Here is a 15,646-nt window from a genome sequence, read left to right as displayed (position 1 = left end):
AGCCTCGTTGTGTACATCTACCAGAAACATGAGAATAAAAACAAAAACGACTCCATACACGCTGAGTACTTTACGTAATACTAACCATAGAATGGTGACAAGGTAATGAATGTCATATTCATAACTCAGAGATGGACAACTGAAATACGGTTACTATTCCGTAATCATGGAATAAGATCTCTCCCTTTGAAGAAAGAGAAGGGTTCACACTACCGATTTCAAACAATATATTACTCCAAGCTGAGTTAGTAATACCATAATCGCACCACAATTCCTTCAGTGGAACGACCATCAAGCTTAACCTCAACTCAGTAGACAACGTCCACAAACCAACCTCGAATATCCATCCAGCGCGACCACCAACGGGAAACAGAGCATAGAATACCAAATATGGGTAACAAAATACTTTGTCAAGCTTCCAAAAGGCCCACGGAGGCGTCTGCTTGTTCAGCCTAATACAGTTCCGAAGTGTCGACTACAGATACACGTTCATTTTAACAGCCACAGACCGTAGTGTGGTTATCAGTCGAGTACACGGGTTCTGTTTGCAGTCATTTGGCTGTTCACAACTAGTGTAAAAATGAGTAACTTAAAGGTGAGAATTAATGAACGGCTTTTAGCACATGCAAAATAACATTTCGAAAAAGACACACATTCAGAGGAGTGAGAATTTTGTCAGAGATACTTTTCACATTATAATGACTCAAGTATGAGATCTGATCATTTCTGTATCACCATCTACCAATAATCCCTGCAAGTGCGTGCACTGGAGTGACTGCCTCTGTAACAATTGTTGGTCATCCCCCAAAAGTGAAAAATGTTGTTGGTATGAAATTAACCCCTTCCTCCCTACGAAACATCGTTTCTATGAGGAAGTACAGGAACGAAAACTAAATTGTTCTAAAATTTGCCAGCCTGCTATAGTCTGTTTAAATGTCCACTTTCTTCAATCTCCGCTACAGGCATCAGATTTACTTGAATTTTTATCACCTGTTTTCCAGACCGTTTCGTCTTCTGTACCAAAATGCACTGAAGAGAACAAACCTTAGCTTCTGTCGCCATCAGAAAATATCATCTACTGACCCTCGTATGCACTTAACAAGTCATCGATTTTGTGGAACAATATATTTCGAGTCATTGTGTCGATAAATACAATGAATGACTAAGTTACCAAGAAAATCTTAAAGTGACTTTCTTAAAGAGAAAATCTGTAAAATGTAAGTGCTATTGATTCACGCTTATTTAATACATCAATACTCAAAATTCTATGTTACTACTTGAAACCTAAAATCCAAGGTAAAATATAATGTTTCAACTTGCTCAATGGTTTGTTTTGTTGGACTATTTCGTATTTTATTAAACTCGTATTTGGAATGACACTAACAGAAAAAGAGTTATTTTCTGAATGATGTGAAAATTTGTTATGTACCTCATTAATGACTTTCGGCAACCCTCTCACGTGTATATTCACGACTAAACTTTTATCAACATCTAAGGAAGGACGGTAGGCTCGGTGTTAGCATTCTATTCACGATGGGGTTCATTACAAACTGAGCGTATGCTCACAGGAAGGACGGGGTTGTTAATCGGATGTGTTCACTAAAATGAACAATTTAGGCAGTTTCTAAACTATTTAGGATATTCGCAGATAATCTAAAACGTGATGGTGGAACAGGTATTAAACTGCAATCATCCCAAATACGAGATCTGTGTCTTGCAATTGCACCATCTCGCTCAACTTAAGCAGTCAGGCCATTTAAGGTTGGTTTAAATATGTCTACGGCCAAAAGAATTGATGTCTACTTTGGTTGTGCTACACATTTCTTTTCCTCCATTTCGGTTCAACAGCACCTCATTATTTATCCTCATGCACAAACCCAGTTCTTAACTTTCTTTTGTAGCGCCACATTTCAAAATATTCTATTCCCTTATTCTATTGCATGTAAGGCTACAAGCCTCAGATATAACTTCAGAAAAAGAAACATGTTAACAATCAAATTTAGATTCGACGTGTAACACTTATTTTTGACCGATTTTGTATGTGTGTCATATTTCTATGTCAGTTTGCATTATTTCTTATGTATAATGTTGTTTATCTCATGGAAATTCTTTGACTGTGTATACATGTTGTTTAAATTATGCTCGTGGATTTAAATAATTAATAAAATCATTGTTATATAATGTACTATTAATGACTTGGTCCATAATTAGGGAACGTTAGGTTAAGTACACTACGTAGGGAAGCCCCGCAGCTACGGGAGCGGCAGGGCGGAGTGGAAAAGGTGTGGTCGGCGCGCAAGTGGCAACTCGTCCTTTGTGACGAGTGAGGAGTCTGGAATGAGCAGTGCTGTGGTTAACAACTCGCTAGCAGCAGCGGATCATAGTGGCTCGTATTCCTGGAGTTTTGAGGCCAGATGATCTTAAGGACAGTACTGATGGGCCTCGGATGCTGAATTTGGTGATACCATTATCACGGCATGGTTTTTGGCCCTATGAAAATATTATTTCGACGCCAAGAGGATCAGTAACAGTACTGCCATGACTGCATCGCCGCCAGGTTAATAGCCACTGCAAATAGCGCCACCAGTGTCACCAACCTTCCAATAAATTGTTTTGTATTTGGCACTTTGTAAATGGTCAAGGTATTTGTGAAACTGGATTAATTTTAATATCAGTCTTGGTGTTACTATAAACTCTTACACCCGTGATTATACCAAATCACAAACCTGGACAGGTTTCCTATCCTAGTGAATTTAATTCCAAGTGTCCTAATTTATTATGAGAAAGTGGCTGTGCTTGAATTTAACCTTATGTTGTCATTCCCACAGCCAATTACAACTTCAAGTAGGTCAAAAAACTGCTTATGAAAGTACATTTGTTATTTATAGTTTTATAGATTGTTGTGCGTTACTTAACTAATACTTAATGATAAGAATACTGATCTTTTCTCATACATACTGGTGTAGATTTGTATATGAGAATGGTTCTGCAAACCATGAAAATTTAAGGGATCTCATGTACCAGCCTAATTATTTAATGAAGCAATGCAAAGTCTCCTTCACAGCCACTGTAATTAGATTTACATTCTGTTTAGTTTCTTCAAACCGAGTTTAAGAAAGAACTGTTTGCTGTGTTATCTATTCTAATGCAAGTTGGTTAATGCACAGGCTTAGAGACCCTGTAATAGACAATGAAGTTAAAGATTATGGTCATTAGTAGACCCCCTGATTTAAATTCAGAATCATTTCAAGCTTTTCCCTGTTCAGTATTGCTACTAGTTTCATGTGTGTCGGTAAATGGTTTTCTAAACTGTTACACATAGTTCATCTAACGTCCGTGTTGTTGAGAGGCATATGTTGCTGTTTACTATCTCACTGTCCATTTGTTTATCTGACTGACTAGTTAGTAGTATCTTTATCTGCAGTGATAGGTTACTGTGTTGCTGTGTGAACAGAGTTTAGTGCATGTGTGCATGTGTCAAGGAAGGTTAGGTTAGCCTTAGCACTGACTTCTGCTTTATCACTTGCTTGACACAAGAATACCTAAATAGGCTGGCGATCTGTTTTAATATGTAATGTTACAATTTGCTGTTGTGCTAGGACAGCGTCTGTTCCTGACATACCGTTTACTATTGTTTATACGCTGCTGGAGTGTTTCGGAAACGGACCCCAGTTTGATTGCTCTGTTTCCATTAGGTTATCTCACGGTTAACTATCTCAAAAATTCCTCGCAGAGGTATAACGTTAGCATCGATTGCCGTTTAAGATGTTCGGTTGTAGTGTTATAGATGGAAACAAATTTCTCAACTTTGTTGCTTTTAGTCTGTATCTTGTGTCCTTTCTACTTCGACGCCAGCAGTTATTTGCTGCCCAAATAATTAAACACATTTAATCATTTAACGCGCCATTAGCAAATGTAATTCTCTCAGCGTCGTCTGACTGAAGTTGGTGTTTATCATGTAGCTTCTTTCGAGACGCTATCCATTCCGTTTATCTCTTATTCGCAGTCCTTTGTCGTTTCTGACTGAATTACAACGTCATAAGCAAACCTCAAATATTTTATTTTCTCTCTCCCAACTTTAATTCCATATCCAAAATTTTTCTTGGTTTCCTTGACAGCTCGCTCAATGTACAGAATGAACATTTTTTATTTCCTCTCTCCCAACTTGATATCCTTTCCTAAAGTTTTCCTTAGTTTCCTTCACAGCTTGCTCAGTGTACAGACTGAACAACGGGAGTAGGCTACAATACTGCCTCAACCTCCTCTAAATTATTGTTTCCTTTCATGTCCTTCGACTAGTAGGACTGCTGTTTGGTTCCAGCGGAAACTGTAGATAACCTATAGCTCACCATATTTTATCTCGCATGCCTTCAGTGGTTGAAGTAGTGAAACACTGTCAACATTACCAAAGTTTTCTCTAAATCTAAAAATGCTATAGACATAGGTTTTCTTAATCCATCTTGATAGGTAGGTCATGTGGTCAATATCGACTTGGGTGTTGTTACTTTCTTGCAAAACCCAAACTGATCCTCCCATAAACAACATTAAATTTTCCGTCATTACTTTTATCAGCAATAGTGACAAAAAATCGTTACTGTAGTCGTCATAGATAAGAAACTAGTTACACCAATTATACTGACAGTTATGTTGCAATTTAGTGTGAGTTTCTCTGGAATTAGTACGACAATTACTCCCACGATCCTTAACGCTCGAACGTTTTGAAATTACATATTTATGTTAACATGGTATAGATCTATGTTCCCAACAATGTGATGAAATGCAACTTACTGAAATTTCAGATCAACAGAGTTTCATGTTTAAAATTATAAATAATCACAAAACGAAGGGTGAATTAAAGAATTTAGCACTCCGAACCGTAGATATGGAGGAAACAACGTAATCTTCATTTAACAACGACTACCAAAAAGGGAATCAATCAGAAGATATGGACAGGTGTTAGTGTAGCTCCTGGATGTACACACCATAGGCGGGAATGTAAATGATTGGAACTGCAATTTTCTGAGACACAAGGTACAGCCACCTAAGTGCATCAGTGTTGTCCGTGTTTAGTGTTGTTACCAGGCCTGAAAGGACGTATAAGCGGCGTGAACAGCATCAGAAGTTGAGTGACATGGTGATGTCCTTTGTGAGACAGCGTTGTCAGAACCATACGTGGTGTGAAATGTTCCTCACTCTGACTCTCTTTTTGGTCGGTAATGTAATAACCAGATTCGTGGGACATGCGGTCCTGTCGAGTGACCCAACGCTGGGTTACTTGTAGTCAACCTTACGGTCGACCAAGTGTGACCACCACAACGAAAGACCACTACACTGTGCATCAAGCACATACACTGAAGCACCAAAGAAACTGGTATAGGCATGCGTATTCAAATGCAGAGGTATATAAAAAAGTACAATATGGCGCTGGGATCGGCAACACCTGTCAGGCGCAGTTGTTAGATAGATTACTGCTGCTACAGGTTATCGAGATTTATGTAAGTTTGAACGTGGTGTTATATTCGACACACGAGCGATGGGACACAGCATCTCCGAGGTAGCGATGAAGTGGGGAGTTTCCAGAACGACAATTTCGCGAGTGCACCGAGAATATCATGATTCCAGTAAAACATCAAATCACCGAAATCGCTGCGGCCGGAGAAAGGTCCTGTAAGAACGGCACCAATGACGATTGAATAGAATAGTTCAATGTGACAGAAGTGCAACCCTTGCTCACATTGGTGCAGATTTCAGTGCTGGACCATCAACAAGTGTCAGCGTGCGAACCATTCAACGAAAGATCATCGATAAGGGCTACCGCAACCGTAGGACCAATAGTGTAACCTTGATGATTGCACGACACGAAGCTTTACACCTCACCTGGGCCCGTCAACGCCGACATTTATTGATGACTGGAAACATGTTACCTGGTCGGACTAGTCTCGTTTGAAATTTTAGGCAGAGGATGGATGTGTACGGGTATGGAGACAATCCCATGAATCCATGGACCCTGCATGTCAGCGGGGGCAATCTGGTGGAGGCTCTGTAATGGCGTGGGGCGTGTCCAGTTGGAGTGATATAGGACTCCTCATATGTCTATGTAGGAGTCTGATAGGTGACAAGTATGTAAGCATCCTGTCTGATCACCTGCATCCAATCATGTCCATTGTGCATTCCGACGGACTTGGGCAATTCCTGAAGAGCAATGTAACACTCCACACGTCCAGAATTACTACAGAGTGGCTCCAGGAAGACTCCACTGAGTTTAAACACTTCCGATAGCAACCAGACTCCCCAGGCATGAACGTTATTGAGCATATCTGGGATGCCTTGCGACGTGCTGTTCAGAAGAAATGATCTCCGCCCCCTCGTACTCTAACTGGTTTATGGAGAGCCCTGGAGGATTCACGCCGTCAATTCACCTCAGCACTACTTCAGACATTAGTCGAGTCCATGCCACGCCGTATTACGGCATTTCTGCAGGTTTGCGAGGACCCTATACGATACTAGGCAGGTGTACCAGTTTCTTGGACTCTTCATTGTTGTAACCCATTCACATCTGTGCCTGCCATAAGAGAAGAAGTTACGGACTCACTGCAGTATTTTGTCTCGTTCAGCACCATTCATCGGAGATTAGCAGAAGCCGAACAATGGAATTACAGTCCCATGAGGAGGCTTTAACACGACAACATGAATGGACGTGTTTGATGCGGTGCCGTGACCAGGAAGCAAGGACTGCTGATTCATGGCGTCGCATTGTGTTAAGTAATCGACTGCGGATCTACATCCTCATGTGTTATCCGTTATGCGAGAGTACCGTGGTGGCATTTTTCAACAGGACAATACTTTTCCACACACGACACATGCCTCTATGAATTTTCTACGTAGTGCTGCGGTACTCCCGTGGCCAGCAAGGTCCCCAGATCGGTCTCCAATAGAACATGTGCGGTACCAGGTAGTACTTCAGCTCTCTCCCACTACCTTTATCCGGTACATCTAGGACTAGTTACTATAGTTTAGCCTTAGGAGAAGATACAAAGGTTTAATACACCCAACCTATTTAGTGAGTACATCTTGGTTACAAATGGCGCAAAATGTTACCGCTCAGTAGTCTCATACTGCCAACACCTTTGTAGATTTTGCTAGTTTCTGTAATCACTGAAATAACATTTTATACCCTCTCAAAAGATGAAGTTTCATTTCATTTCCTCTTCCACTTCTGGGTGCTTCACTTTCTTTGTCTGGCAGTGTAGTTGTGCCGCCAGTACATATATCACTTTATCGCAGCCATCTAATTTTGTTCAGTATGAAGGTACTGTTGAACAGCTTTCTCTAAAGGTATGATATGTATCTTCTTCATTAAAATATACTTAACCAACTAATGCTTGTTGAAATAAGCTGAAATATACATATCCGTACCGAAATAACAGTTATTTCTATCACTGCATATTAATTAAGGTCAATCTCACCTAATGGGTAATGTTGGTTCAGCTGCGTTTCGTCTCAGTCCTTATCTTGAAACCACATTTTTACGAGATTGTTAAACGTTAGGCACCATGGAAACCCTTTCTCCCTCTTTGTATGTATATACACACAGACAGAATACATAGAACATTCAGAACAGTTCGAGTGGATGGATTGCCACCCATATCGCCGGACATGAATCGATCGCACATTTATGTGACAGTTCGTGCACAAAACCCTACACCACGAACACTTCCGCAGTTACAGACGGCTATAGAAGATTCAGCTGCCCCAGCCCCCCCCCCCCCCCCCCCCCACTCCCCGTTGCCATTTAATGCAATTGGCAATGTTGTATCTGACCATGCGCGAGATTCTCATATTCTCTCGCTCACTGCGCACAAACTATTTGTTTTACAAAAAATAAACAGGACCCTTTTTGTTGGAAATCGAATGTAGCTAAATTTTGTACTTGATACGTTTCCTCTGGAGGCAACGTTTTTCGAGTTTTCCAGGAAGAACATCCAAATATGACCTTCAAACATACCACCATCCTCACACCCATCCTTCACCAGCCAGGATTTCTTTTATGTTATTTGTGGTATTCCCTCCCACCACTTCAACATACACGAACTTTTCCCGATGTTCGACCTGTTTTGGTCTTCATGCAGCGGCATTATTACGCCAACGGATTATTTGAGCACTTACAAATTGTAAAACTGCCATTTGTGTAAATTTCATGTAACAATTTTGTGAACTTTAACAGCACAAATTAAATAACTACATCGTCGTATTCGTCCCGCCTTCAGCCTACCAAATTACCGTATTTGTACGGGTTAAGTTTGGACTAAATTAACTCCGTAATTAGTTTTAGCGTTTACAAAAGTCGTTTTTCTTTCGTTACACTCAAGAGCAAGTTTAAATTAACAATGTTAATGACGTAGCTGACTACGCCGGTGCTGTGATATTCTAATCAACACAGGCCCAACAGGCCGAATGTAGGAAATAATTGGTGTAGTCGAAAACTTTTGTGCAATGGTAGGAGAGAGTGCCATGAAGAACATTCTAGACATCCTGACTGGTGATGGGTGAGTGTGGGGGTGGTGGTGTGTTTCAAGGCCCCTTTCGTATGTTTTTCTTGAATAATTCGAACACCGTGGCCTCCAGCGAATACAATACATTCCAGGAAAAGAAATAGCTACATTACATTTCCAACAAGAAAGGTCCCGGACATTTTATTTCCTGTTGGATTAATACGCTTAGGTGACAAAAGTCTTGGGATAGCAATATGCTAATTTTCAAATGGCTGTAGAATCACTTACACAAGGGCAGTTCATTGGGGCACCTGTCCTTTATACTCAGATGATTAATGTGAAAAGATGTCCGACGAAATTGTGGTCTCAAGCCGGAAATTAAAAGACTTTTAACGGGGATATGTAGTTTAGAGCTAGCCGCATGGGACCTTCCCTTTCGGAAAGCCTTAGCGAATTCAAAATTCTTGACCACAACGGTTGGACCATATCGGTCGATCCTAGACGACTGAAAACTCGTGTCCTGGTCATATTTATCCCGATATCTGTTGCTAAAATGTGATGGTAGGTATCGAGTGTTGCCCAGACCCAATACAGCCATGAATCCACGTTGTCAACAACGCACTGTGGTAACTGGTGGTGGCTTCATAAATGTTAGGCCTGTGTTTATGTGGAATATACTGGGTCCTCTGGCCAAACGGAGCTGATAATTGACTGGAAATGATTATGTTCGGCAAGTTGGAGACCATCGCAGTCATTGAACGACTTCCTGTCCAAAATAACGATGGGTTTTTTATGGATGAAACTGCGCCGTGTCACCAAGACACAACTGTTCCTGATTGATTTGAAGAACATTCTGGACAGTTTGAGTGAATCGTTGGTGACCTCAGATCGCCTGACATGAATCCCATTGCACATGCATGGGACTTAATCGGTAGGTCAGTTTGTGCACAAAATGCTGCACCAGCAACGCTTTCGCAATCACGAGCGGCTATATAGCTCAATATTTCTGTAGTGGACTTCCAACAACTTGCTGAGTATCTGTCACGTCGGGTTGCTGCACTAAGCCGACCAAAAAGAGATCCTACCACATATTAAGAGGTACCCCATGACTTTTGTCATGTCAGTGTAGTCTGTGCGTAACGAGCGATAGAGCATGAAACTCTTGCGTATGTTCAGATATAACACTGCGGTTTTCATAACATGACGGCGATAGAGACAGCTGAATCACTATATATATACACACCACAAAAACTTTTCCCGAACGTGATGCGTCCGACGCCTTTCGGATAAAATGTGTTTTAGGCAATCCGATATTGGCGAATGAGCCGGTGAAATTTCTTTTGTCTGGAAGTTGCCGGAAAAGGGAAACAGGGAATTCAGCTTCTGGTGTGATAACAAGTAGTGTCATTAAGAAGAGGGTCTCATAACTGAATGTAGTTTGTCTTGAAAGTTTTTCTCACGATTTTGCGATTTCGGTGTTATAATAGAAAAACCCTTTCCTGGCGATGGGACACGCGTTAATGCCATTGTTCTCGTCTAGCAAGATCCGTTCAGGCCTTATATCGTGCAAAATGGACGGTCTGACACTTGAAAATTAATCTGACCAATTCTTTTCTATATTCAGACAATTACGTTTGATGGAAAAAGGAACGTAAACAAGAGAGAATTATAGAATCACAGGGAAGACAAACACTGATGTATAGGTAATGATAAAAACCGGCTTGTGCTTATTCGAGCTAAGAGGCTTTGTTGACAGTATTGCTGCAGGTGCTTAAAAAGCAGGGGATAGGTTGTGGACATTTCCATACCTAGTACAGTGTAGGAAAGCCGTTGGCTTAGAAACAGAAAAGCTTCCACTACCCCCGGAATTGATGAGTAAAAAATGTTTCAGATGGCTCTGAGCACTATGGGATTCAATTTCTGAGATCATGAGTCCCCTAGAACTTAGGACTACTTAAACATAACTAAGCTAAGGACATCACACATATCCATGCCCGAGGCAGGATTCGAACCTGCGACCGTAGCGGTCACGCGGTTCCAGACTGTAGCGCCTAGAACCGCTCGGCCACTCCGGCCGGCGGATAAGTACAGGTCCTGTATGGTTTTAGAGGGAATATTATAACATTCTTCCTGCAGAATAGTGCAAAGTGTTACGGCATAAAATCAAGCACCGGCACACCAACGACAGAGCAGAGACGGCTATGCGAAGACGTCAGCCAATTGGCACGCTCACCTGCCGGCCAGGGTGGCCGAGCGGTTCTAGGCGCCACAGTCTGGAACCGCGCGACCGCTACGGTCGCAGGTTCGAATCCTGCCTCGGGCATGGATGTGTGTGATGTCCTTAGGTTAGTTAGGTTTAAGTAGTTTTAAGTTCTAGGGGACTGATGACCTCAGAAGTTAAGTCCCACAGTGCTCAGAGCCATTTTTGCACGCTGACCGACCCCTCTACAGTACGACAACGCGACAGCAGCGTCCCAACTGGTCGCTGCCCAGACGAAGAGAAGGTCAAGACTAGCGGCCTGAATAGAACCGTAAACTGTATTACTTACTTCGCTTGTATTAGCATTATTGCTTGAAGAAGCTTGTTTATGTCGTAAGTCGCCCGTTGCTTGCGACACATCTGTGCAATATTCGAAGTTAAGTATTGTCATTTACTTTTCGTAATAAAACTCATTAATACAATTTCTTTGAGTTGTTGTCTAGCGATCCGAGGAAACAGGTTTCCTAGACGAATTTTTTCGACGACTAGGCAGGACTCAACAGAAAGTTCAGGTAACGATGATGAAGGTTGATTGCGATCACGCAGCTTTCTCTGGAAAGCAGACCGGAAAGGCTCATTAATATTGAGGTCTGGTGACTGTGGTTGCCAGGGGGAGGCGATTCACAAAACCAGCCCTGGACGATGCGAACAGACTGATCAGGGGTATCCTCATCTTGGAACACAGCGTCACCATGGGGGAAAAAGTATCGTACCACGAGATGGGCCTGATCAGCCAAACATTCTCCTTGGCAGTGTTGCGATTTTGCTGAGTTCATGGAATATTACGATATGTCTGGCCAAATTATCACGGAACGTTCACAATGCATCACTCTTCGGATAGGAAATCGGCTAGCAATAGGAAACATTGTACTCTAACGGGCAATTATTATGCTGTGATAAGCATATCATACTGGCCTTTTTCACACAGGAAATGACAATGCTAGGAGTGTGGTTCACTAATTCTAAGAGGTTATCTAACACATATTGGTGAAAAGTGTCATTAAAATGGTAGAGATTTGGTCAATATTATATGAGGCTGGCCATCACTAAACGAATGACCCCACTACACCATAGAGATGCACATCAATGAACGGTTACTAGACGTGCCTGCTCTTAAATAGAGACACAGCAAGTTACATTAAATAGGGACAAACTCAAGAATTAGGATGTACTTATTTACTGTTAAGAGTTTGGGAATTCCACTGGTTTTAAGATATGCTGAAATATTTATCAGATGTTTAACGGTACAATTATGAGACTAAACACGAGGACTTAGCATAATTGCCGTGCGGGATTAGCCAAGCGGTGAGATGCGCTGCAGTCATAGACTGTGCTGCTGGTCGCGGCGGAGGTTCGAGTCCTCCCTCGGGCATGGGTGTGTGTGTGTTTGTCCTTAGGATAATTTGGGTTAGGTAGTGTGTAAGCTTAGGGACTGATGATCTTAGCAGTTAAGTCCACTGTTTTGTGTTCTCCATGCCTGGACTCCAGCCAGACTCAGCAGAACACCCAAAACCGCACTATTAATGTGAATCGCGCTGAAAAAATCTGAGGGATCAGATCTCTAAGAGAGACAGATGGCAGTCGCTGTTTCTGCTTACCTTCTCAGGCGATTGGCTGCAGCTGAGATACCGTCACCTGTAAGATGAAAACAAGGCACTGCATCAGTCCAGGAATACACACTATTCATGAAATAATGAAGTGAAGTCAAGTACTAAAGGAATATTTTTCTCCATAATGTAACGCTTATGTTCATAGAAACTGTACCTACTTCAAGTAACATCTGTGTCACCATTTCCTTAGGTGCAACTTTTATGTAAATGTTTTGTTGATATTTTAATAATATTTATATATAAATGTTTTGTTAATATTTATATTTATATTATATCACTGTAATTAATGTTTGTATTTTCTTTCAAAAGTAATTTTCTGTTTCAATCTGTTATGTTAAAACAATATCTGTACAACTGCTTTATGCTTAGAGTAACGATGTTTGTAGTAATATAGATCGTAGATGCAAGACCCTCCGCTATGAAACCCGCATTGCATTAGCAGAAAAGGTGGTTTTGGCGGTAGGTCCGCAAGACGTCTTGGTGTATCAGTGGCAGACAGGACATTTCAGTGCTTGGTGTGCAAACTGTTCACTCCGAGCGTGCTGAATGAGGATAGGAAATGAGTTGTATTATACAATATTTCCTCGGATCTGAGGACTACTGGCCACTTATTCATAACATTTTTGGTTGGATCTGAATCACAAAAGCCCGACACCCAGAAAATAATGTTCAGTCTTTTATACATCAAGAGCCATGAATACGTTTGCCGCCTTCAAGTTCGGCACAGTAGATCATTACAGCCACCACCTTCACCTCAAGTCATAAGCGGAGTACTGCAATCCTGCGTGGACCAGTTATTTGCTTTATTTGTGAATTATAATCAAGTTTCGTTTAACTTCGAGTTGAGAGCCTTATATTGATACTTAATCATCCTTTCCCTAATTATCTAATTTTGAATTATCCTAATTTATTGAACTAAAAAAAATTTTCTTGCTGTAACATTTTGTAGTAACTTCTGTGAAGTAGTAGCTTTCGTAAGTGTTCAATTAATTTTGTTTCTCAAATACTCCACAAAATTTTTTGAGAAGTGAAGAGCTAAAGTTTTTGCATAAGTATAGATGCAAAGAAAAGATCTAATTACTTTACTTAAAAGTCATTCTTACCAAACACTCTATTTATCACTAAAAATATCTAAATAGAACAGTCATCATTCAGAGTTTTTGTTGTCCGATACCATTTCCATTAACGCGCAGTCATAGTGAAGTTAAATTACTTTCATAATAGTAACATCAGCGATGCATTGCTCTTGTAGTAGTATCCGCTAGTGTTATACTAGGCTGATAGCACTGACCTGACAACAACGTTTCTTATACTCGGTGTCCGTCTTCTGCGTCGGCTGTTTTGGTTCAGTGAATAGCGACGGTGAAGTGTGATAAAGTACTCGGATTCTATTGGCCACAGATGTGAACTGAAGAGACGATTTAACGTCATCAATAAGAAATGTCTGTAAGTTACACATCAGGACAGTTCGTCGTCTTTTCTTATAATAACACGGAAAAAATACTGTCAAAGTATGTCTATAAAACAAACGTGAATGCGTGAATTAGTAAGACAAAACTATTTGAGATGTCAAAATCGCCCCTACAACTAAAATATCCACTTAATCATATTTGGTAATTTATTCTCATCACTTGTTTTTAATTGACTAGCAATTTCGTTGCGACATATTTGAAATAAGTTTATATATTCTGAACGTCATGAAGTGGTATAAAATATGTAAATGAAGTAAACAATATGTCATACACTGGAAAGAGTCTTTTCAGTATGTGATGTTACGTTGTTTAATTCATTGGCATATTTTATATCAATTCATGATGTTTAGAGTGTATAACTGTATATTATTACGAAGCTGTTAATATACTAATTTCACCTTCAAACGGTAACATATTGCCATAACCCGTAATGTGAATATTGTAAATATCAAGCTACCTCGACATCATAAATTATTACAGAAGCATTTATCAGGTCGAATAGTTCCGTTTAACAATATGTCAGTTCTTGTCTTTGTTTGTAAGTGAGTGACCGTTTTTCGACATTCAGCTATAAAAAGTTTCATTAAAATCAATCAAGTTAGTGACAGTAGAGACGAGTTATCTTACGTTTACTCCAGGTGAAGGCGACGGTAGGAGAACCAACTGTTCAATTTCAGGAAAATAACGTGCAGAAATACACTCCTGGAAATGGAAAAAAGAACACATTGACACCGGTGTGTCAGACCCACCATACTTGCTCCGGACACTGCGAGAGGGCTGTACAAGCAACGATCACACGCACGGCACAGCGGACACACCAGGAACCGCGGTGTTGGCCGTCGAATGGCGCTAGCTGCGCAGCATTTGTGCACCGCCGCCGTCAGTGTCAGCCAGTTTGCCGTGGCATACGGAGCTCCATCGCAGTCTTTAACACTGGTAGCATGCCGCGACAGCGTGGACGTGAACCGTATGTGCAGTTGACGGACTTTGAGCGAGGGCGTATAGTGGGCATGCGGGAGGCCGGGTGGACGTACCGCCGAATTGCTCAACACGTGGGGCGTGAGGTCTCCACAGTACATCGATGTTGTCGCCAGTGGTCGGCGGAAGGTGCACGTGCCCGTCGACCTGGGACCGGACCGCAGCGACGCACGGATGCACGCCAAGACCGTAGGATCCTACGCAGTGCCGTAGGGGACCGCACCGCCACTTCCCAGCAAATTAGGGACACTGTTGCTCCTGGGGTATCGGCGAGGACCATTCGCAACCGTCTCCATGAAGCTGGGCTACGGTCCCGCACACCGTTAGGCCGTCTTCCGCTCACGCCCCAACATCGTGCAGCCCGCCTCCAGTGGTGTCGCGACAGGCGTGAATGGAGGGACGAATGGAGACGTGTCGTCTTCAGCGATGAAAGTCGCTTCTGCCTTGGTGCCAATGATGGTCGTATGCGTGTTTGGCGCCGTGCAGGTGAGCGCCACAATCAGGACTGCATACGACCGAGGCACACAGGGCCAACACCCGGCATCATGGTGTGGGGAGCGATCTCCTACACTGGCCGTACACCACTGGTGATCGTCGAGAGGACACTGAATAGTGCACGGTACATCCAAACCGTCATCGAACCCATCGTTCTACCATTCCTAGACCGGCAAGGGAACTTGCTGTTCCAACAGGACAATGCACGTCCGCATGTATCCCGTGCCACCCAACGTGCTCTAGAAGGTGTAAGTCAACTACCCTGGCCAGCAAGATCTCCGGATCTGTCCCCCATTGAGCATGTTTGGGACTGGATGAAGCGTCGTCTCACGCGGTCTG

At 42.0% G+C, this 15,646-nt stretch overlaps 1 long non-coding RNA gene across 1 annotated transcript in view; it reads right to left on the bottom strand.

The window, feature by feature from the left end:
- The window catches only part of LOC126191125 (uncharacterized), a 1,376,329-nt gene that overhangs the window by 494,157 nt on the left and 866,526 nt on the right, over window positions 1-15,646 (bottom strand). The window contains exon 4 of the long non-coding RNA XR_007538319.1: window positions 12,351-12,387. This is a non-coding gene — a long non-coding RNA (uncharacterized LOC126191125). The remainder of the gene's footprint in view (window positions 1-12,350; window positions 12,388-15,646) is intronic.

This window comes from Schistocerca cancellata, chromosome 6 (genome assembly GCF_023864275.1).
Source record: "Schistocerca cancellata isolate TAMUIC-IGC-003103 chromosome 6, iqSchCanc2.1, whole genome shotgun sequence".
Taxonomy (NCBI): Eukaryota; Metazoa; Arthropoda; class Insecta; order Orthoptera; family Acrididae; genus Schistocerca; species Schistocerca cancellata.
Note: the sequence above shows the minus strand (reverse complement) of the source record. Positions and strands in the feature narration are given on the sequence as shown.